At 34.5% G+C, this 25,355-nt stretch overlaps 1 protein-coding gene across 8 annotated transcripts in view; it reads right to left on the reverse strand.

Moving 5' to 3' along the window:
• Nucleotides 1-25,355, reverse strand: part of SVIL (supervillin) — a 254,897-nt gene that overhangs the window by 183,656 nt on the left and 45,886 nt on the right. For 5 of the 8 annotated variants that reach the window (XM_031939775.1, XM_031939772.1, XM_031939768.1 and 2 more), the window contains one exon: nucleotides 1,186-1,275. The gene's annotated coding sequence lies outside the window, so the exon portion shown is untranslated. Of the gene's footprint in view, nucleotides 1-1,185; nucleotides 1,276-3,488; nucleotides 3,576-9,031; nucleotides 9,141-25,355 lie in introns of all 8 variants that reach the window. The other 3 variants (XM_031939769.1, XM_031939770.1, XM_031939771.1) reach the window with 3 other exon arrangements.

Raw genomic sequence — 25,355 nt, forward strand, 5'->3', positions numbered from 1 at the left:
ACAGATGCTAAAAGCACATGAAGCAAAGATAGAACATGGGAAGTCACAATTTGGCTTCACAGGGATCCGCTTTAGGAATACAGGAAGTGCTCCTTTACTCTGATCTCAATGGAGTATGCACGAACAATTCCACATAAACTCAGTAAGCATACCTCTAATAATCTTCCCTGTTCCTACCATCTCAAAACTATCTCTCAGTCTACATGATTTTGCAGCCCTTGAAAATTAAACCAGGGATGATGATGTTGTCATTTTTCTCTCCTAGACACACTGAAAAGATATGCCCTGAGCTTAGTCTACACGGGACTATTTTGCAACCTAATTATGCCAAGTGAGGGGTAGTGTAGGTAAAGGAGGAAGTCCCTATCATCTGGTTCCAAGAGAGGTGATTTAAACCCAAAACACCTCCAAAGTGGGGACTTTTAGACCTTTTGGGGGAATTCAACTCATTCTAGGGTATACCTACAGAGCTAATTGAAATGAAATTCCCTAGAATCTTGGATAATGGACCAAACAATTCCTAATATGAATTTCTGTGTTTGTCACATTGTTTCAATATCTTAAAGCTCTGGAATTAAGAATATAGAAACGCCCCCACTCCCACACCTCAATACCGCAATTTAGCTAATAGCTATGAAGAAGTCCACTTCACAGAGTTCTCGGTCTGGGAAGACTTCAGAGACCCCTTTCCCTTTTCACATGTAGAAAATAAAGCCCAGAGACATTAAGCCCCTTTCCTGAGGTCACATATATAATAAGGCAGGAATTAAGCCCTAGTCCTCTAACTTGAATTAGTGTGCTTTTCCCTGGACCAAATGCATCTAGAGAAATGACATCAGGGAACAATATAGGAACATAACAAATATATATATATACATATACAGATTAGAAAACTGAGGCTGAAAGACATTAAGTGACTTCCTCAAAATCAAACAGCTAGTGGGTAATAGAAAGAGGATTTGAACTCAGGTCCTGTGACTCTCAATCAAGTACTCTTTCCATTTAGAGGTTCTATGGAAAAACCCTAATTAAATCAAATAGCTTTTAAAAAAAGAGAGAGAGAGAGAGAGAGAAATAGTTACCAGTGGTTCACAAGGCAATCTAACAATTTCTCTGGATAAAGACAAAGTGAGTCAAGTATTAGCCACAGAACTATTATCATAATGGTTCCCCATTCCCACTTACCTCAATCTTTGATCTTCAAAATGTGGTTTCACTCATGAAGTGCACACCATCATTCTCCAGCTTCTCAAGGGAATCTGCGTACGCTCTCCTCTAAAGAGAGAGAAGAAAAAAACAAAACAAAACATAAGTGACTATTTTGCCAACTGAGAAACAATGCAGCAAATGAAATGACAACCTAGTAGATTCCCAAAGTAGACCAAGACTTTCTTCAGTGATTAATTTTCTGCTCCCAAAGCACTTTTCTCTTCTTTAAATTATTCACCCACTGTCAGTAGTGAAATTGAAGATACTATAGTTTATCTCATGTTAAAAAGAAGAAAAAAACAACCTATAAAAATGACTCCCTAAAAGGATGGCTTTTCTCTTTCACATAAAGCAAGTTAATTAATAAGCTCTACAATAACATACCTCATGAATCTTTGGTTTTATTTTTCTCCTGTGTGTTCTGTTTTCTCCATTGTCCCAAGATATGTATAATGTTGTTCTGAGCTTTTTGAGTGCAGACAAAAGTTATGTTATATAATTATAGTCACTACTCAAATGTAAATTCATATCCCATAAAAGTATTTGGCGCTTTGAAGGAGAATGGAATGTAAAATATTTTGGAATAGGAAGGTGAAAATTACTTTTTGCCTTTGCCCAGGAAAGTTTTAGACTAAAGAGCAGAGTGGAAAGGGCTAACTTGAGAAAGATGCCCAAATAAATGGTTCAAAATAATCTATGTGTAAACTTATCAACAGCTACAATAAAAGACTACAGGTCCTGGAATCATATCTACTGGCATTCAAAAGAATTAGGTCTGTGGCCAAAAATATCACATCCAACAAAATTCTGAATAAGAAAAAAAAAAAGGACATTCAATGAACTTGCAGATTTTCAGGAATTTTATCAACCAAATCTCAACTTAGCAGAAAATTTAAGATATAAATGCCAATATCAAAGATCAATTTTAAGGAACTCAACATGGACAAAATGTTTAAACATGTGGATATCAAGTTGAATAATCTATATAGGTGCTGGAGGGAGACAGGGAAAGGAAAAGAGAAAACCCAATTGAGCTAAGAGTGTAGAAAAGTAAAACTAAAAAAACAAATATTCACTAATCTGTTATCTCTATAATTTGCTTATCTGTAAACAACTTTTTCGTATTGTGTAATAAAATATGTTCTTGTACTTGACAACTAAATGGTTCAGGGTCTAGAGTGTTGGAATTAAGAGTCAGGAAAACCTAAGCTCAAACCTTGCCACAGAAACTTACTAACTGGGAAAATCAATTAACCTCTATCAACCTCAGTTTCCCCATCTGTAAAAGAAGGAAGACAATAGCACCTATCTTGTGGGATTGTGAAGATCAGAAAAGATACTCTATGTTAAATGCTTCATAAACCTTAAAATACAATAATATTATTGTTACTACTGATGCTACTACTCTAAGAGGCTGAAGAAACATAAGAACTTCTGTTGAATCTCTATGGAAAACAGAGGGATAGGGCCAAAGTCCAATTCTAAAGAGAAGTCCTCTTTAATTTTCTGAGTACTGGCAGTGGGCATAATGAACAATTCTAATTCAGAACTTCCAGTCTATTTCCTGGATATTTCTATTATAGTTCCTCTCTAACCACTGATAGTAAGCACTTGTTTACTATAAATTGCTTCTTTTTCCCCTTGTATTCTATTTTGGGAAACCACATTAAGATGCTTCACACAAGAATAAAGGAAAAGCCTCCCTGATCTGGCACATGGTAAAGGTGCTTGATAAGCACTTGTTGAATTGGGAGTTGTAAAATAGCTTGTTCTGTGGACAAAGGCCAACAAGAAAATTAGTCTCCTCATTCCACGGTCTGTACTCAGCTTCCAAAGCTCTTACTTTACAGAGCTTTGGAGTGGGGTGGAATCCATCTTCAACAATGTGATACCAGACCAGATTGCTCTCTCTCTTGTCTCCCACTTCCCTGCTGGAGCACCAAAGCCACCATCCAACTGGGATACCAATATGAGAAAAGACAAGATGCTTCCTCCCTTCTTTGCTACAAGCTAGTCAAAAGGGACCTTCTATTGAGATTCTTACCAAGTGCTCTGTTGTAGTATTATTATTATTATTCCTTAAGACACTTTACAATATAAAGTATAACCTGCCTAATTAATAATTCACTAAAATAAATGAAACAAGCTAAATCATAGAAAAAGTACACAGTTATTATATTTGCTTTACCCCCTTTCCCTCCTCCAACCTCCCCCACACACACTTGTAGAATCAGAGGTGCTTAATCAGTAATCCCAGAGAAGGACCATTAGCTACTCACCCAGTAGAATTCACAGCCAAAAGATGTTTCTCTACTTGGGGACCTAGACCTCTCCCCTCATCCCCGGAAAGAGTATTAGTCTTGGTTCTAAAGACATCAAATGGCAGAAAATATTTTCAGAATGTTTAAGCAAGTGAGGAATTTTCCCTTGATGTTCCCTGGTTAGCTGGATAAACGTTTCTTTCTTCACTCCCAGTGTTCACTGTATCTAATAAGCTCTGTCCCAGTACAGTTTGTTTTTTTGGGAAAAGAGTCCAAGCCAGGAGAGGCTTTTCGCCATCCTGAAATTCTCTGAAGAACTTTTTAAAAAGTGACCCACATTCTTTTGATCTGCCTGTGTGAGTGACCATGACTGAGTCTCTTTCCTGTTTCCTCATATGTAAAATGGATGTATCACACTAAGTGACTCTAAGATTACTTCCAACACCAAAATTCTACCTCTTCAAAGAATGGGCACCAAAGGGACTGAGAAGGAAGGGGAAGCAATCTGGTAAAGTAGTAAGAAGACTGGATTTGAAGCCAGACGACATGGGTTCCAATCTATTGCATACTATCTATGTAATCTTAGGAAAGCTATTCTCTGCACCTCAGGGGTGGGACCAAAAGATCTCTAGGATATTTTCCAGTTATACATTCATGATCCTAGGTCTTCCAGGAGAGGCCATTCTTAACAAAGTTCAGAAAAATGAATAAAGTTAATGCTGTCTGATCAGGGGAAGAGAAAGAAATTTAATAAAGCTATTCCCTAAGCAAAATTGTTTAAGTTCTATAGTATATTTCCCTACTAATACCCCAAATAACTGGTAGGACAGAGAAGTGAAGAGAGGTTTAAGGAGCAGAGAATTATGTTCCTAAATCTTTTATATTGCTGACTCACAACAAAACTTACTCTTCCTATGTCCCAATCCCTCAGACCCCTAATAATCTAGGGAACGCTAGAATTCATGTTATGAAACGTTAATGGCTGTTGATTACAATGCATTATAATAGTTCTGCATTTTAATGGGGGCCTTTAGAAGAAAAAACCTTTAATTTAAGGAAGGATATGAAAAATGACTATTTCAGGTGCCCGAGACTATAAAGAAATGCTATTTGTATTTTTTTAAAAGAATAACTCTTATAAAATAAGCCCACATAAAATCATCAGCATTTCTACATGTTACCAACAAAGTCCAGCAATAAGAGATAGAAAGAGAAGTCCCATTTAAAATAACTATAGATAATATAAAATATTTGGGAGTCTACCTGCCAAGACAAAGTTAGGAACTATATGAACACAATTATAAAACACTTTTCACACAAATAAAGTTATATCTAAACAAGTAAAAGAATAAAGTGCTCATTAATAGGCCAAACTAATATAATAAAAATGATAATTCTATCTAAATTAATCTACTTATTCAGTGACAAGATTTTATAGATTTAGAAAAAATAATAAGATGCATCTGGAAAAAACAAAAGGTCAAGGATTTCAAGGGAATTAATGAAAAAAAAAAAGGCAAAAGAAGGTGGCCTAGTTGAACCAGACCTAAAGCAGTGGTCATCAAAACCATTTGGTACTAGCTAAGATAGAGTAGTAGATTAGTGAAATAGATTAGATTCACAAGGCACAATAGTCATTGACTACAGTAATCTAGTGTTTGATAAACTCCAAAACTCAAGCTTCTGGCATAAGAACTCACTCTTTGACAAAAAAAATGCTGGGAAAACCAGAAAATAGTATGGCAGAAACAAGGCATTGACCAACACCTAGCACTCTATACCAAGATAAAGTTGAAATGAGTTCATGATTTAAATAAATCATGAATCATAGGTGATACTATAAGTAAATTAGGAGAACAAAGGGATAGGTTACCTCTTGGATCTCTGGAGAAGGGAGGAATTTATGGCCAAAGAATAACTAGAGAACATTATGAAATTCAAAGTGGTCAATTTTGATTATATTAAACTTTAACGTTTTTGTACAAACAAAACCAATGTAGCCAAAATTAGAAAGGAAGCAGAAAACCAGGGGAAAATTTTTGTATCCAATATTTCTGATAAAGGCCTCATTTCTAAAAAACATAGAAAATTAACTCAAATGTATAAGAATCCCAACTATTCCCCAAGGATAGGAATAGAAAATTTTCAGATGAAAAAAATCAAAGCCATTTCTATTCATATGAAAATATGTACACACACATACATTTTATAAATATAAAATGAAAAAAAGAATAAAGAGTTTGGGCATGTATAAAAAAAAAAAAAGAATAAAGAGAACAACCTTTTAGCACAATCAAATCCCAACAGGAAGTCTACTTCCAGGCTCCTTAAACTCACAAAATACAACTCTTTCAGAAACATGATTGTGCTCTGAATTATTCCTCCTAGCAAGTCTAATGACAAAAAGAAGTTATTTCAAAATGTTAATGGAAAATGTAGGCTTCTACATTTGGCCCCTCTAAAACTTTGCCTGATCTCTGGATGAACTCTTAGGCAAGCAAAGGTTGTTGGCATACTTTCTAGTAATTACCAATACCAAGAAAAAAAGAGGCAATAAAGTTGTGGTGAAAGGAATTAAGGAAGAGAAGAATTAAGTTTCAGAAGAATTTTATCCAGCAGGAGACATTTGTTAAGATATCTGAGATAGGAATTTAGTACAATGTAATTAAACATGTTGCTTTAACATACCTGTTAAGAGATTTTTATAAATGCTTACTGGCTTGGGAAGGGAGGGAAGAATAGAAGATAGGAGAGAGAGAATTTGGAACTTAAAATTTTTCTTAAAAGTTTAAAAAATTATTTTAACATATAAATAAGGAAAAAGAAAATGTATTTAAAAAAAAAGAAAGAAAAAAAAGGTTTAATAAAGTATTTGCCATCTTTTTTCAATGAGCCAATCTGTGCCAAAGCTATTGGACCTGCCTTACTAGTAACACACTCTCTACTCTGGCCAGTTTTCCTAAAAAGTAAAGTTTCTTTTTTTTTTTTTTTTTAAGAAAATTCTGGGAGGGATATATGTATTCTTACAAGCCAAAGAATTTTATTTTAATTTCTGATATCACTAGTCCCTTAATCTTCCTATGTATTGATTAGATCCTTTAAGGTCCTGTTTAAACTTAAGTTTCTCCTTGAACCTTTTCTTAAATATTTTGATTTCCAGGGCCAGAATTTCTACATAATTTCCTATCTCATTTCTAGATTTCACATATGTATGTATTATTTTCCCATTTCAAATTTCTTGTACACAGATTTCATGTTTTTGTGCATACTTTTAAGTATTCAACAGCCCCTTGTGGATAACAGTGGAATTTGGGGGTTATAATATTTCTTTCAAGACTCTGGAAAGAGCTTGTGTTTCAATCAGCAATCCTACCCCACCAGACAGATGGCCAACAACAGAAAGAAAGGTAGTGTAGCATTTAACACACACAGTCCTTAAAATACATACATACATGACATAATTTATAAACACACACACACAGAGAGACAATTCACGGCCAGCACTCTTTGTACTAACAATAAAAATCATAGCTAGTATTTATGCAGAGTGTCCCAAAAGTCTTAGAGTGTCTTAAGCTTTAATAGCTTATGTGCAATTAGAGCTTAATTGAAGCTATTAAAGCTTAGAGATGTACTGACTTTTGGGATACCCTGCAGAGTACTTTAAGGTTTGCAAATCACTTTACAAATATTTCCCTTTAAGGTAAATGTTCTTATAATCCTTATTTTACAGATAAGGAAACTGATAGTATGAGAGAGATTAAAGACTGGCCAAGGGCCATAATGCAAGTCAGTGTTTGAGGAAAGATACAATTCCAGGTATTATGCTGAGTCCAGCAAGGTCCACCAGCTAGCTATGCCATCAACTATGCCTGAGAACTGGAAACAAAATGAGTGCCCATCAAAGAAGCCACCAATCATATTCTGGTATGTGAATACAACAGAAGAGTATTGTATCAGAAGAAATGAAGAATAAGAAATTCAGAGAACTATGGGATAGAGAGGAAGTCATACAATGATTATAGTAATTTAAACAATAATATCAAAAAGTAATAAAACTGATGAAAGTGCTTTAGCACAGTGCCTGGCACATGGCAGGCACTTAATAAATGTTTGTTGATTAACTGATAAATGGTAAGAGATAATCTCAGTCCTGGAGAACTGACAAGAAAATAAATATACCTTTTTCCTCAGTATATGTGAGGATTATAGATGTGAAATGAGACATACAAGGTCAAATACAGCTTATCTTTTGGTTGCCTTGAGTGTATGTCTTTGTTACACAAGAACAAGTTCAAAATGGAATATGGGAAGAAACAACTGTGTTGTAATAAAAATATGAGTCAATAATAAAATTTAGAAAAGAAAAGAAATAGACTAAAGTGCTTCTTAAGACCAAAGCAAAGCAGCAACTCATTCTCCCAGGGACAGCATTTGGAGACTGGCACACCACCAGCTGCAGGAGGATGTTTTGAGACAAAACAGCAGCTGACGTCGATGACACATGAAGTTGATACATCTAAAATAAGCATCAAAGTTCTCATTGGGTAAAGTCAGAAACTCTCCAAGCTCCCTCAGGGTTTAGGGCTGTACCTGATCCTTTGTTACATTTTGCAGCTTTAGTCATTTGGAATTCCCATACTTCCTCCATTCAGGTATATAAATGATTAGGTTGTCTTTTCTCTCCCTCCCTCTCCATAGTTCGCTACTGCTTATAGGAAGGTCTCAGATTATAGGGTTGATTACCATGGGAGTGCCTAAAAAAATAAACAAACTCCCTTCACTGAAGTGAAGTTTCTTTTCCCCACAGTTGAAAGGTTGATTCTTGAAAAGGGCTAGGTCTTCAGTTTTGTTTGTCCTGTGTATTCGTGTATCAGCAGATCCTCATGGTCCTAGCCACAAGCTCATCTATCTTTCAAACTGTCACGTCTATGTCACACTTAAGTTGTTCTATCATCTATCTCTTTCTTGCATCCCTGACAAAATTTTAAGCCTTCTGAGGGCAAAGTCAGCATCTTAGATCTCTTCCTCATAGCTTACACAGTGCCGGGCACAGAGAAGGCAAAAAAAAAAAAAAAAAATAAATAAATAAATAAATAAAGACTTGTTGACTTATAAGCAAAGAGAGAAGGGGTAAGGGAGAGTAAGGAATGGAGAGATCCCAAACTCTTATTCCCAAGTCAGGCATCTACAACCAACCACTCCACCTAATCACCTCTGGTTATCTGACCCCTACAGTGGGTATGGAATTTTCTGGGTTTGTGTCCAGGACCATATACAAACACCAACCCCATTTGAAAAGGGGCCTCCTTATCTGCTTAAGAGATGGAGCCTCACAATAGGGTTGTCAAACCCTTGAGTACTAGCACTGGCAGCTCTTACACAGCCACAGAACCTGTGCAAAGTCTCAAGGGGGAAAATTTTGTCATAAATAAGGAGAAGAAGACATCCCAGTAAAGAAACATGGAATAAAATGGTTAACACATCTAAAAAAACAGTTTTCCCCCTCTAAAGTATGAAGGAAGCAGGGAAAAGAAAAAAAAAATGGACAGGAAGAATACCTGAAGGGAAGATGAAAGCATGTGCCAAAATATACACCAGCCCCAACAAGATGTGTTGCCCTAAGCCGGTAGGAGCAAGTGCCAATGCAGTCATCCAAAATGGAGGCATCTAAGGAAGAGGCAATTGTTAGTTCAGGACAGTTTCCACAGAAACTAAAGAAACTGAGCCCTTTAAGAAAAGAACTCAATTTTTCTCCTGAGTCATCATGTCTAATCAAAGAAGTGGCTAATGAAAGTCAGCAACCAAATACAAATTTAACATATGCATGCATGAATATAAAGGATAAAGGAAAAAATCATAAGGTTCAACTTTCTTTTTTTCATAGGTAGTATTTCAATTTTTTTAATACTATATTTTTATACTAAGTAATAAATTAGACCAGAGAATTCATTACTTAGTATAAAAATATAGTACTTAGTTTCTGAGGTCTAAAGTGGCAACACCATTTTTTGCATTTTGAAATAAACATTCATTTCATTTGTTAACCACTCTTGACATATGTTATGTACAGATGGAAAAAAATCTCTCATCTGGAAAGATCAAGTCAGTCATGTTCACAAAATCCTCACTCTTAAAAACTGATTGTATTTCACTCTATCTCTGACCATGGTTCTAGCACCTGTCAGCTGTAAAAGTACAGCAAACTCCTACAAGATTCTTGCTGGCCAGACAAAAGTATGCAAAACGACTGTTTCACTTTATGCAGAGATTTTTTTTTTAATCAGTTTTCCCTCCAAAGTTTCTCAAGCTTCAACAAACCACGGGGCTAGTGTCCAACATGTGTGAAGACAACACTAGTATTTTTAATAACAATAGAGAATTGTTTAAGAAAAACAAGTCTCCTGGAGCCTGGATATGGAGTGGTTGCAACACATCTGCAGGGAACTCAACAGTAAGAATTAATTTTCTCTCCAAGTTCTAAGAATTGCCCTAATTCTCCTTCCACTCCAAGTATCACCACCAGGGCAAAAGCCCAGCTCTGACTGCTTCCCCCAGACCCAAAGGTATTCATGACTTTGTTTAAATAATTCCATGTGTATCAATCGCCAGGAAAGCTCTAGGCCATCCCTGCTCTAAACCTTCCTTCTCAAAAAGAGGAATGTGAAGTACTTTGACAATAAGGGATTAGGTTTAAAATGAATTTGAATATAAAGGCTCAAATACAATTGGTTTGGAATTCAAAATTTAGGGAAGTGAAGAATCAAATATTCTCTAATCTAAAAAGAAACTCACTTTGGATACTTTTGATCATGCTTTTAAGCAAAAGTGCTCCCATCCTCCTCCAGTTGTCATGCCTTCCCAAGAGTATTTCCCCTCTGCTTTGTGTAAATCTAACATGGACCTACTAATTTTTTTTGTTGTTGTTGTTCATATTTGTGCCCTTCGTTAACATGGAAGCTCCTCTAAGGCAGGGACTGTTTTTGCCTTTCTTTGTATCTCTAGGGCTTGGCACAGGGTCTGACATGTAATATTCACTTTATAAATGCTTGTTGACTGAGAACATACAAATTTCAGGATTTTTTTTTTCAAAGCTCAGAACAATAATGATGACAAGATTACCTCACAAAACAGGCTATTATTATTTTGATAAGGATCCACAAAGTACTTATTCAACTTCCCTATTAATTCCCATCTCCTCTAGTTTCTTTCTTTTCTTTTTCTCTTTGTTTCTGTCTCTTAAATCTTTGCTTCTCTCTCTCTCCCTCTCACATTCTCTCTCCCCTCATCCTTCTTTCTCTTTCATTCTTTTTTCCCCTCCCCCAACACACACACACACACACACACACACACACACACAATTTCCAATTGGCTTATGGGCAGAAAGAAAAGATCCTTTAGTAATTCACACCTGAGTGTTTAGAAAATGATACACACTCTCCACTATCAAAATAGATTTGAGCATACAGCTCAGTCCTTCTATTCATCCTAAGAATGTATTTATGGATCACACAAGGATAGAGAGGATAGCAAAACACACAACTATTGTGATCAGCACTTGTTAAAATTCTCTATAAAAGATGCCCACAGAAAAGACAATAAATACAGCAAGGCTCAATTAACAAAGGTCAATTACATTAAACTCCTTCATTTTCAGATGAAGAAACAAATGAAGAAAGCAAATTTTGAGCATCAATGTGAGTACCCCCAGTATTTCAAATACAAATTTTTTTTTTTAAATGACTGAAGTACATACTAAACTAATTCTTTATTTAAGCTAGACCTGGAGAAAAATATGTAGTTCAGTGGAGATAGCACAGGCTTCAGTCAGAAGACCTAGATTTAAGTCTGCCTCTGCCATTGACTTGGTATCAGGGAACTTCCTCTCCCTAAGTATCATTTTCCTCATGTTTGCATGGAGCTAGATAGCCTTTTAATGCCCCTTTCAATAAAAGATTTATAACTATGATAATAGTGCCATATTGCTTGGGAGAGCATATAATGGAGCAGAAAGAACACAATGATGGGGGTTGCTAGAAAACTTAGTTTTAAACCTGGTTCTGACACTAAGCATCAGGGTGCTTTGGGCAAAGTACCACATTTCTTTGGGATGTAGTTCATTTTTCTGAAAAATAAGAGGGCTGTACTAGATGAATGGATTTCTAAAACTGCTTAATGATCTGGCTGCCAGAAAGGAAATGAAGGGAATCTTGGGGGAAAGTGAGTATGCCATATTAGATTTTATGATAGAGGAAAGGAAATTTGGGAATAGTCTGGAATACACTCAAGATTTAGAAAGAGTAAATTTCAAAGGGTTTTAGGAAAAGGATAAATGAACTAAAATAGACTAACATTCTACAGTATAAAACAGCCCAGGAGGGAATAGCAAACTCAAGAACAAAACTATGAAGTTTCAAAGAGAAATAAGTCAAGTGAAGAATAGAATTTAATGAGTGATAAAGTACAGAAGACAAATTTTGTATAGCCTTACTGACCTGAACCAGATTACCAGAATAATGAGGAAAAGCTTCATAGAGAAGCTGAGGGTTAAGTTGGGTCCTAAAGGATTTTTTGTTTAAACTCACAAATGACAGGTCAATAATCTGACATTGCTCCCTAAGTAAATTCTGAAAGATATTATTAAAAAGATGGCTAGTGAGCATTTACAACAGAAAAAGGCAGCCAATGTGTCTTCCTCAGGAAACACATCAAACTTAACCAGATTTCTAGCAACTTTTGGTCAGGAAAAAACAAACAAACAAGGTGTCCATCTATGGAAAATGATCAAATAGGGTATAACACAAGAATGAAATGAATATTACTCTGCAAAAAAACAATTTGGTGATATGAATGATTTCAGATAAACTAGGGAAAAGCTATATTAACTGATTAAAAGTAATACTATAGTACAACTAGGACAATTTATAAAATAATAATATTATAAAGAAAAACAAACCTAAAAGACCTGGGAACTCTGATTAATATAATGAACAATCAGATTTTAAAAGTTTAAGTAATGGGGCCTCAACTTGCAGAATGGCATACATTTTTAAATGCTGTCCATGTGGAAATTTGTTCAACTTGATTATATTATATATTTGTTATGAGCTTTTTTTTTTTCTTTTCTAATTAGGGTGGAATAAAGAAAAGAAGCCTGTGATAGGAAGGGCAAGAGAGAATAAGGTAAACTTCTCTACACCCCACCAAAATATATATATATATATATATATATATATATATATATACATATATATATATATATTGAAGCATGCTTTTTTAAAACATATATAGAAAACAAAAAGTGAGGGAAAAAGTCATCAAACAAGAAGGATAACTTTGAAAGTTTGATCTTGCTATAAACTTAAAAAGAGAAGCAAGCTTGAAATTTCATGTATAATTCTTCATACATTATGCATATGCAAATGTCCATTCTATTTCTATACTCTTTCAAAATTAAAAGTAAAAAAAATAATCAAAGTAATTTCATTTCTTTTTTTTTAAACAAAGTTATTAGGCTGGCAAATTCAGATATTTTGAGAAAGTTTTATCTAGATTTAAGCAAAGCATTTGTAAAATTGCTTTATGCTAATTTGTAGAAAAGATAAAAAGATATGGCCTAGAGAATAATATAGTTAGGAGAATTTTATTGCTGGACTTAAGAAATTGTAATTCCTGGTTCTAAAGAAACTGGGAAGCAGTATCAAGGGCAGGCTGCAATAATTATTACCTTTCCATGTCTAGAACATATGAATTCATTCCACCTTAGACATATTCTTAATGACACCAGAGAAACTGAGTAACTCATTGACACCTGTCAATCCCCCAGTCAACCCTCTAAGACTATTAGTCACAGAGCTATGATTGATTTATATTTGAGGTGATTATGATCTAGCTTGGTAAAAAGTATTTTTAATATTGCACATATTTAACCTATATCATATTATTTGTTATCCTGGGAAGGGGAAAAGCACTGGAGGAAGAAAAATTTAAAACATTATTTTTACATATATTTGGAAAAATAAAATACTACTGAAGTAGGGGAAGAAGTATTGCTATTAATGTCTATGAACTCGTGGATCCAACCAAAAACAAAATAAAAACAAAAAGTCCAACAATGAAGGTCTTTGGTGGCGTGGGCCAGGGATGCACACCTCCCTGTATTCTAGATAACATATTGAACCAATGACGTATACAAAAGAAAAGATTGTATATTTACCATTTTGTAAATGACACAAAATAAAATTAATTGCTATTAGATAATGATTGGGATCCAGAAAGATCTTGATGGCCTGGGTCACTGGCCTAAATCTGAAGAGATAAAATTTAAAGGGAAAAGCAGAAGGTTCTATACTATGATTTAAAAAAAAAATCAATTCCACAAGTACAATTCAGGGAACTTTCACTAGTAAGCAGTTCTTTGGGGAGAAAAAAGTTTTATGAGTGTCAGTGAAAGCCCAGACTCAAAGACTGTAATATTCACCAACATAGAGAATACTATTTTGTATTGATACTATTGTACCCTGCTCTAATGAAGCAAAATTTGAAATATGTCCAGTTTGGAAAGCCAGATTTTAGAAAACAAATCAACTAGTATTTTTTTAAATAATATTTTATTTTCCCCAGTTACATGTCAAGACAATTTTTAATATCCATTAAAAAATTTTCTTTGAGTTTCAAATGTTCTCTCTTTTCCTTCTCTCCCTTCTCTCTGAGATATTAATTTGTTACAGGTTATACATATTTAATCATGCAAAATATATTTCCATTTTTGTCAAGTTGTAAAAGACAAAACAGATCAAAAGGAAGGAAGAAACATGAAAAAATGCAGAAAAAAATAGTACATTTCTATCTGTGTTCAGACACAATCAGTTCTTTCTCTGAAAGTAGATTACATTTTCCACCTTGAGTCTTTCAGAATTGTCTCAGATTATTTTATTGCTGAGAAGAGCTAAGTTATTCACATCAACTAGTATTTATTAAGTTCTTACCATGTGCCAAGAAATGTGTGAGCTGGGGATACAAAAAAAAAAAAAAATGGTAAATGACAGCCCGTCTTTTAGAAGCTCACACTCTAAAAGGGGAGATAGATAGAATAAGAATAACTATATATTAATAAGATGGAAAGATATACCTTGTTTTATTGTGTTGCTTTATTTCATTTAAGGTTGTGGCAATGCTACATAAAGCAAGTCTACCAGCACTATTTTTCCAAGAGCACATGCTCACAGTTTCTGTGTCATATTTTGGACATTCGCACCATATTTCAAACTTTTTCATTATTATCAGATCTGTTATGACAGTCTGTGATCACTGATTTTTATATTACCATTATAATTGTTTTGGGGCACCGCAAAGTGTGCCCATATATGACAATGAACTTAATCGATAAATGTTACATGTGTTCTGACTTCCACTGATAGGCTATTCCCTATCTCTTTTCCTTTCCTATTACACTCTCTTTTCCTGAAAATTAGGTCAATTAACAACTTAGAAGAGTCAATCCAAGAGGTAACTATTTACTATAATCTTATTTTAGGAAATCACCACCTCCCCAATTGTCAGCAATCACCACAATCAGTCAGCAACCATCAATATTTGAGTAAGATCCTTCACCATCAAAAAAGATGAATTGTTTAGAGGAAGGTTAGGATTTGGGGAATAAAAATATATTTTTTAATTAAGGTATGTCCTTTTTTTTTTTAGATACAACACTATTTCATACTACAGCATAGTATAAATCTAATTTATTCCCTCATACAACAGCAGAGTTTAAGTTCTTCACAAATGCAAATGACACCTCCAATCTGAGTGCTTTTTTTCTATGCTCAAATGACTAAAGTACCCAAGGAGAAGAGAAAGGTTAAATGTATATTCATTTGAAATAACTTTGTCTAGCAGTGGATATTAAGTAAGGAAACATTACATTTTGCTAGCAATCTTTACTTGTTTGTTTGTTTTTTAGTTGTTGCAGCATTGTTAATGAGCATTTATTGTGTCATCCTTATTAAGAAAAGGCTTTCTGTGACGCTCAATTTGCAGCTGATTCCAGGAAATAGACTGACTTCCAGTGTATCTAATAAAATCTTCAAAGCTTTGTGAAATATTTTATATCAACAATGCTTTGAAGATTGCCCCTTCATTTAATCCTGGGGGAAAAAACAAAAACAAAGAAATACAGTAATATAATAGAGTCTCAGTGTTCTGTACTATATTTATATAACAAAAGAGCAAAGCTGAATGGAGGTACAGGAAAAGGAAATAGAAATTAGAAATACTCTAATTTGGTTTACATATTAAATTTTTCTGAAGCAATAGTGTTTATACAACATTCCACATCAAAGCATCATTAGTTGCTTACAGATTACTCTCTTTAATTGTTCTGTGATTTACATATAAAGGAAACCACCTTAAACATTTTATACATCTAGAAATGGCACTAAAGACAAAAATACAGGCTTGTGTGCTGGAGTGCACACACACACACACACACACACACACACACACATACACACACACCCCAAGACACACACAGACAACACACATACACACAACTAGCTTTAAAATTTGGATTCCTGTAAATTAGAATTTTATATATATATGTGTGTGTGTGTGTGTGTGTGTTGTATACATGTGTGTATGTGTTATAATTTAATATGTATGCATATAATTTAAAATATATAATATATATAGTACATATATTTTAATGTAAAGGTTGAAAATCTAGTTTTTAAATTATGATAACTTAAGGCAGTCTTATAATTACATTACAATTCTAAGACAAAACTCATAGTCAATACTTAGAGCTTAAGGAAAAATTTTCATTTGTTTTGGCTGGAATTAAGGAATCTGGCTTTTTTTTTTTTTTTTTAAACACACAGGTTCTTTCAAGATACCAACTTGACTATTTTTCTGCCCCTTTCTTAATCTATCTCTAAGAAGATCTAGTCTGAGTTTGATGGGGAAACCAAAGTAGAGTACACTCCCAAAATGAGGCAGGGCAATCCCTGGCGGCCATGGGCTTAGTCATCCGTTGGAATTAATTCCTTTTTGAGGAGAGAATATTTGGATCCAATTGGCTTTGAGCTTGAAAACAGCTTTTAAAACTTAGTCTGCTTTTGGTTTTTAAAACCACAAGTTTTACCCAAAGGGAAATGCATAGAAATCACCCCACAAAAGCAATTCTGCCGCCAATTTCTCCAGAGCATAATCTCCCCCTCCCTTCAGTACAGTGGGGCCAGGGTGTATATTTTTTTAAATGACTTCCTGTTGTATGAAAACACCAAAAACACCTTCTTCACTCTAGCAATATTTTCTAAGTCCCTTGATTGATTTTCCAGGTGTTTCTCTGCATTAAATATCTTAGGATACATTTTGGAAAGATCAGTTCTTTAAAAAAAAAAAAAAACTTCATTGTTTTACTTTCTAAATAAGATTATTCAAAAAACTTCTCCAAATTTAGTGATTTTTCCCACAGTATTCTTATTAAAGACAGGTTTTTTCCTGGCATATTGCTTTAAGATGTCAAGATGCTTTTAGAATCTGAACTTGGGATTTCCTTTTATACTAAGAGTTTGCAAGTGGTCTAACAAAGATTATCATCTTTACATTGCCCAGCTGTTTCTCCATCACCCCAGACAAAACATATTCTGGCCCTGCTAAGGTAGCTTTGCATTCTCAGTTTTTTTTAGAGGCAACAGTTCAAATATTTACCTTACTGCCTTTCAAAATGATTCAAAACCAGACAAATCTTGTGGAGGTGAAAAAAAAAAAACTTCTCAGAATAAAACAAAAATCTAACCACCTGCCAAGTTTAGATTAATATGACTGGCTCCTTGAATTCTATAATGGCCTCAAGACGTATTATATCTGGATTCTCAGATGTCTGTTAAATATTAATCATGGTGAAGTGGCAATGCTAGAAAATTGGGTCAAGGCTTAATCTCTCTTATTAATCCATTCTGCTCTTTGTGATTCCAGGACATATTCTAAAGACAAAATCCTCTAGGTATTGCAAGACCCTAGTTACCAAGCCCACTACTATAGAACTCCCCGAACTTTTTATCTACAAGAAAATCCTTCCATCCAAAAGATGCTAGGCTATCCAGAGAGAGAGTGAATGATCTCTAAATATTAGATCCACTATTGACACAGATAAATTATTGGCTGGAGAATACAAAAGAATATTGTTAAGTAGTGGGACATTAGTGTTCTTCATTATACTCTTTAATCACATTAACAGGCCATTTATTAAGTACCTAATATATATCTTGCACTGTGCTAAACACTGAGACACAAAAGGAAGGCAAAATGGTTCCTGTCTGCAAGGAGTTCACAGCCTGATTGCTGAAATAACATACATAAGTTAAAACTATGTACAAAAAAGATAAATACATGATAAAATGCAGATAATCAAGAAAGGGAAAGAATTAAAGGAGTTGAGGAAAGGTTTCCTGTAAAAGGAAGACCGTTAGCTGGGACTTGAAGAGAGCTAAGAGGTAGAGATCATGAAGAACAGTCCAGAGATGGGGTTCAATGAAAATGCCAAGTTAGTTGACAAGAGCTTTGAGGAGTAGTAAGGACAGTAGCTGTCACTAGATCAAAGAGTACATAGTGGGGTGTGGGAAAATAGAGTAAGGTATAAAAAACTGGAAAGATAGGAGGGAGGTTTAGAATGTCAAACAGGATTTTAGTACATTTTTTCTTTTAACTAAGCAGGCTATAGAATCCAAGACCTCAAATGGAAAGACACTTAACTCTATTTTAAAGAAAAATATATATATGCAAGTGAATTAATGAAAAAAAAAAATATGTATATGCAAACTCTTGAATCACAGGGCAAGGTGTTAGAATATTTTCAAATGAACAAATGAAATGACTATTCTTATGGATCAGATTACTCTTATAAAGAATGAGTTGGATGGATCAGAGTGGGAAGAGCCTAGAATTGCAAGAGTGCAAAAGAAATGTAATAAGGTTCAAACTAGAATGGTGACAGTGGGAAGGTAAAGACAAAAGATATGCATCATTAACTCACTGGTTCTCTGGAGTAAATTTAGGATTACTCTCTCTGGTAGTCATTTCACATAAAGCAATAGTTGGAGGTAGGGGTGTGGATAAGATTTAAAAAGGAGAAAACGTAGAGAAGAAAGACCTGGCATAGAGTGAGGCAGTAGAAATGTAGGCACTGAAGACACAGCACCCTAAGGTCAAATTACCCTCCATAAGCTTCCTACTATCTTTATGATTGGGCAAGTTGCTTAATGTGGGTCATTTAACTTATCTGTAAAAAAAGGGAATTTGATTTGAAATCCTCCAAGGTTCTTTCCAATTGTAAATCTATGATTCTAAAGTAAAGGTGGATGGAGATGAGGAGAAGGGGTTAAGAGATGGGAAAGGAGAGCCATAGAAGGAATGGTCCCAAAGTTAAAAATAAGGAAATGAAATGAAACCATCCATGGGAGACAAGAGGAGAAAGAATCAAGATGGAAGATTCTTCCATCATAATCAACAGCATAAATGGTTATAGACATGTCAAAGAAATTGAATACTGAGGAAAGACTTGAATTTGACAGTTAGGAGATTTTTAATTGCCTCTGAGAGTGCATCTCAATGGTGTGCAATTTCTGAAACCAGATCTCAAGGATGCAAGGAGCAAGCAAATAAAAAAAGAAGTAGAGGCAATAATCATGGACTATTCAAGAAGACTGACAAGTTAGAAGAGCATGATAAGGAAAGGACAGTTTTGAAATATAGTATGATGGAGGGAAGGGTTTATTTGTATTCAGGGATATAGAAATATATTTATACTGGCTGAAAAGGAGGAAATAGATGAGGAGGAAGAGTGAAAGGTACTGGAATAAGGAGATAGTTATTGGAGTAAGACTTTTACAGAAACAGAAGAGAATCAAGCACATAAGTGAAAAGATCTCTCTTACTTGGTTAGGGAAGAGTTGGGGAAATGTTCCAGAAAAGCTTAAATCCCATAGAGCTGCCTTTCTAATCCCCTCCATGAACACTACAATCCATCGGCACTAGTCTCCTACCTATTTGTCACACAAGTCACTCCATCTTCTAACTGTATTCACTGTTTTATGCTTGAGATGCCCTTTTTCCTTTGGTCTTCTTCAAGTCTCAACTAAAAATTCTACCTTCTACAAGAAGCTTTTTCCAGTCCCATTTATTATGTAGAATTAGCTAATGCCTCCCTTCCAAAACTATCTCCAATTTATCTTGTGTAGATAGATTTTTACATTGTTTCCCATTTTAGATTTTGAGCTTTGGGAGGCATCTCCACTGCTTAGAATAATAACCAAATCAAACTTTGAAGATACTATTAATATGCTAAAGTTCCCCAAACAATTAAACTGGTGTATGGCAATAAGGGTTACTGAAATTTGGAACATCAAAAGCACTGGAAACCATAAATTAAAAAATTGGCCAAGGCTAATTTATTCCTCCATCCATGATGAAGTCAAGATTATAGAAATTTTCTTTGAAATCTAGCCCTACTTATAGAATTGTTCAAAGCTGCACCAATTAGTATAGTTACCTGTTTACTCTCTATATTAAATCATCTTTCGATGATTTCCAGTGCCTTTTAATCATCTTACTCTCTGTTCATATCTTAAGTCTTCATTTTAAGAATGAATTTGATTTAATGATCTTTTTTGAAGACTTAAAGATATTATCCTTTGCTCTACTCCAACTCTAGTGAACCATAAAGTTATACAATATGTACATAAATGTGAAATACCTAGTTATTAGTTTATGATCCTGCCATGCTATTTCCTCTTAGTGCTACATAAATGGTAGCTTTCTGTTCTCATATCCACATATTAGTTGCCTTTAAAAAAAAATTATAAACTTTTATGCAGCATGGAATGTGTCTGACTTGCTTCCTTCATAATTTGTCCTATCTTCCCCCCCTCTCCCACCTTCATAAGTGGATACTTATTAAGTACCATTTGGTAATAAGAACAAGAACAATAAACTTTATAGGATTATACAATGTCTTATATGAATTTCCTAGACTAAAAAGTAGACAGAAAGCACTGTGTGGATTTTATTGGCTCTGTTAAAGAAGACAGGTCATATTGGGTCTTTGGATTATTACATGAGGTATCCTGAATTATTAAGGATGCAGGGCACGTAGTTCTTGTAGTCACAACATCACATTTCCAAAACCAACAGTTCTGGTTTTGATAATATCTTTTAGGAAGAATAACAATAAGGTTATATTTCAGTTGGATTTGAGTGGGATGCAGTATCCATTTGGCAAGTGGGAACAGGTTTTTTCCAACACTCATTTCCTATTGGCAGGAAATTATCCTCATTACAACAGTAGGTTCATCCATCAAAAACCAATTCTCTTGGCACAGAATCTCTTCTTGGGTCTTCTGAACCAACTGATTCCCTAGCCAAAAGGTCACTTATCTTTTAAACATTGGAAAGTATGATTTGAGAAAGCACCATGTACCATTTTTTAAAAATTAGAATACCCTATCTCTAGGTCTCAGGACTATCTTCTATAAATGATAAATGTTTTAAAAATTAGATCTCTAGGACCATTTCCAGTCCCCCAAATTTTATGATTCTGTTTTTGTATAATGCCAAATTAATATTAAATTATAACTCTTTTACTCAAAGAACCCACTACTCAGCAGACATAGACCTAAAGGAAGTCAAAGAGAGAAAGGTCTCATATATACCAAAATATTTGCAACAATATTTTTTTTAGTACCAAAGATCTGAAAACAAAATAGATGATCATCAGCTGGAGAATGACTAAACAAATTGTTATGTGGCAACATAATGGAATATTACTGGAATATAAGAAATTATGACTATGAGCATGGAAAGACTTTAATAAACATACAAAGTAACATAAGCAGAACCAGGAAAATAACATATATGATCAATGAAATAATATAAGTTGAAACAAAAGTTAATATTAATCATGGCTAATATTTATACAATGTTTAAATATGTTCCAGGCCCCATGCTAAGTGCTTTATAATTATCTTATTCCATCCTTAAAACTACCATGGAAGGTAGGCACTATTAGTATCATGTATATTTTACAGATGAAGAAAATGAGTCTATTTCTTGGGAGAATGAACCAACTTTGAATATAGAATTCCCCGCCCCCCCCCAAAAAAAATTAGTTAAAGAGTTCTTCAAGTCAAAGTCAAAGTTTAAAGGAAGCAATCTCAATCACCACTCCCTATTCTTATCTACACCCAAACAGGAACTGAAAATCAGCCCTAAAAGCCCTCCTGTTTGAAGGACACATCTACATGAGTGGAAAGTTTAAAAATGCTATGAGTCTAGTCCAAACTCTTTAAGCAGCTTATATAACAAAAGGGACAGGAAGAAGATACATTCTGAGGCACTCAAATATGACATCTTAGCATGTTAGCTTAATCATTTTCCTCAAACAAGGATGGAAGACACACACTTTTCCCTATCAGAACATTAAGAACATGACAAACCAGTCAGTTAAGGTTCATAATGAATGTTTTAAAGTCTTCTAAGCAATTTTTTAAATTAAAAATTATTTTATTATGAACTTGATAAATATTAACATTTTCCTACATAAAAAAGAAAAGGTAGATTACTTATGAAACTTTAAATTTTCACTAGGTAGAGCTTGAATGAACTATGTTTTATGTTTAACATGATAGTTCTTTTTGTATACAATTTTTTATTTTCAAAAAACATACATACAAGTGAGGAAGCCCTGCTGGCAAATACAAGAGTTTCTTGCCTGAGTAATTTTCCTTTTTCAAAATATATACATAGACAATTTTCAACATTACCCTTGCAAAAAACTTTGTGCTTGAATTTCTTTTTCTTCCTCCCTTCCCCTGATCCCCTCCCCAGATGGCAAATAATCCAATATATGTTAAATATGTGCAATTCTTGTATACATACTTCCACATTTAATAAGCTGCACAAGAAAAAAATCAGATCAAAAAGGGAAAAAATGAGAAAGAAAACAAAATACAAGCAAACAACAATAAAAAAGTGAAAATACTACATTGTGATCCACACTCAGTTCCTACAGTTCTCTCTCTGGGTGTAGATGGCTCTCTTCATCACAAGACTATTGATACTGGCCTGAATCACCTTGCTTTTGAAAAGAGCCACATCCATCAGAATTGATCATCATATAATTTTTTTGTTGCTATGTTCAATGTTCTCTTGGTTCTACTCATTTCACTTAGTATCAGTTCATAACATTTTAGCTCTAACACTGTCCTGATTGGCCATGTTCCCTTCTGATCTTTCTTGGGCTCTCTTCTGTAGATTTTTTAAAATGATTCATTGACATATTTTTCTTTACTTGTTTTCTTTTTCAAATAATGCCTCTACTACAAAAGAAAAGTACAGATATATGGTCTTAGGAGCAGGAAGACCTGTCATATACTGATTAGATAATTGGGCAAATAATTAGCCTCTCAGAACCATAAGAAATTATTCATAAGTTTTAGACAACAACTCTATATAAGACTAAGTTACAGAAGAGGTACCAACCTGCAAAAGCAGAAAGCACTTTCTCATCCAGAATTACCCTATGCTAATGAGATCACAGGTCCAGTCCCTATCCCTGTCAAATCCCAACTGCACCAATCTTCCCCATCCAAAAAAATCAAGTCCTTTCTTGCTGTCCATGTGTAAGATATTTTGTAGAAGAGGTTCTTCTTCAGGGAGATGTTGGAATAGAATGGGGATGATCTCTGAGGAACTTCCCATCTTGGAGATTCTATACTATCGTCTTCAGTCTGGGTGACCAATAGAGAAAGGATAGTGCTGAGCCAGGGTATATGTAGATGGTTAGACAATTCTACCAAGCAAAAAATCATTTGGTGAAATTGAGGATATTTAGCCTAAAGGGAAGCCCATGGACAAAATAATTGTTTTTAAAGAGGAATTAGGTTTACTTACTTTAGCTTGCTCCCAGAGGCAGAATTAGGAAAAATAGGTGGAATTTGCAGAGGTAAGTTTAAACTGACTGTAAGAAAAAACTTCCTTAGCATTAAAGTCAGAAGAGATCCAGTTTTTTCTCCCCAAGGTTTTGAACAGGGTATGAGTAACCATTTGTTAACATTATTGAAGGTATTCTTGGTCAAATGAAAAGCTGATCTAGGAAAAGTCTAAAGTCCCCTATAACTCAGATTCTGTGATTCTTTAACTCTCAGTGACTGCAAATCATATCGTAGTGTTAACTGAAACCCAGAAAACTACTATCTATCTAGAATTCCAATAAACAAAAAGCTCAGAAAACAAGCTTTCCACTCATATCATGATAAACATATTCACATCAATGGTACTAAGTAAGACATAAAATGTTAGAGCTTCTACATCACAGTCATTAAAAATTTTTAAATGCTTAGTGGTAGTCTCATATTTTATTACACTCTGAGTTTTTGAAAATCAGTATTGTGTGCACTTAGTTAACCAGAATGGGCAACTAATCAAACACATGATTTTCCTAAATTTTGTGAAAAACTACAAAGTTAGAAATGTTTAAAACTAACAAACTAATTTTATATTTTCATAGCATTGTTTGTGTTGTTTTAAATCTTACTTTCTATTCAACAGTTATGAAATAATAGTTATCAATAGATAATAGTTTTATCTAATAGGTAAATTAGGGACCTAGAGTAAGGAAAAAATTAAAAAGAAGTAAAGCAAAACACCTTTACCTAATTTCATTGTACAGAACATGGTATTATAGTAAGACTTGGTTTGTAATCAGAACGTGAAAATGGATGCTTCTCATAATAGTACAAAGCTACTTTAGAAAACTACTTTGGGACATGAAGAAGAAATTTAAAATGCATGTCCCTCACTTCATTGCAAAGATGGGGAACTATGAATATGGAGCATTGCATACATATCAGGGTCAGTCTAAGAATTAGGTAATTCAGCTAAGCTGCCTCTCACCCATTCTTACTTTAATTTTTCGCTCTTTCTTACAAACATAGTTTGCTGGATGGAGTAGGAGGAATGGGTTATACTCAAAAAATGATTCTGGACAAGTCACATAACCTTGTTTGCCTCAGTTCTCTCATTTGTAAAATGAGTGGGACAAGGAAATAGCAAACCTTTTCAATATATTTGCCAAGAAAACACCAAATGGGGGGTGTCATGAGTAGAAATACATGGCTGAAATCAATGAACAACAATGGGGGAGGGGAGAGACAGAGACAGAGAGACCAAAAGAGAGAGACAGAGATATTAAGATAGAGGGACAGTGAACCATATCTCATTATAAAGTTCTTGTGCTAAATTTCTACATGTCTTTTTCTCCATTCTGCTGCTATTCTACACTGTAAGCCTTCATTACCTTTCACCTGCATTATTACAATGACTCCCCACTAGTCTCTGTCTAATCATTCTCCTTGTGATATATCCAGCTGGCCAGATTTACTATCTTAAAATATTACTTTCATCATGTCCTTTCATCATGTCCTTCCTTCCCCACCCCACCCCCAACTCTCTTGCTTAAAAACATTTAGTGACTCCCAACTGCCTACAGGCTGAAATCCAAATTCCTTAGGCTGGCATCGATGGCACTCCAAAATCTGGCCCCAATTGACCTTTCCAGTCTTTTTTCTTACTAGTCCACTACAAAACTATTAAATCCAGCTTAACTAGTATACTCACTGTTCTCCAAATATGCATAACATTTTCTTACCCATTTACCTCTAGCTCTATTATGGATCTCTCCAGCCCCATCTACAATGAGGTCTTCCATCTTCTACAATTCTTACTTTTCTTTAAAGAACCAGTTCAAACTTTCCCCCATTTCCCACAAAGGCTTTTGTGACTCAAATGTCTCAAAGTGAGCTCTCCTTCCACTGAACCCCTATGGCATTT

Source organism: Sarcophilus harrisii, chromosome 5 (genome assembly GCF_902635505.1).
Source record: "Sarcophilus harrisii chromosome 5, mSarHar1.11, whole genome shotgun sequence".
Classification (NCBI taxonomy): Eukaryota; Metazoa; Chordata; class Mammalia; order Dasyuromorphia; family Dasyuridae; genus Sarcophilus; species Sarcophilus harrisii.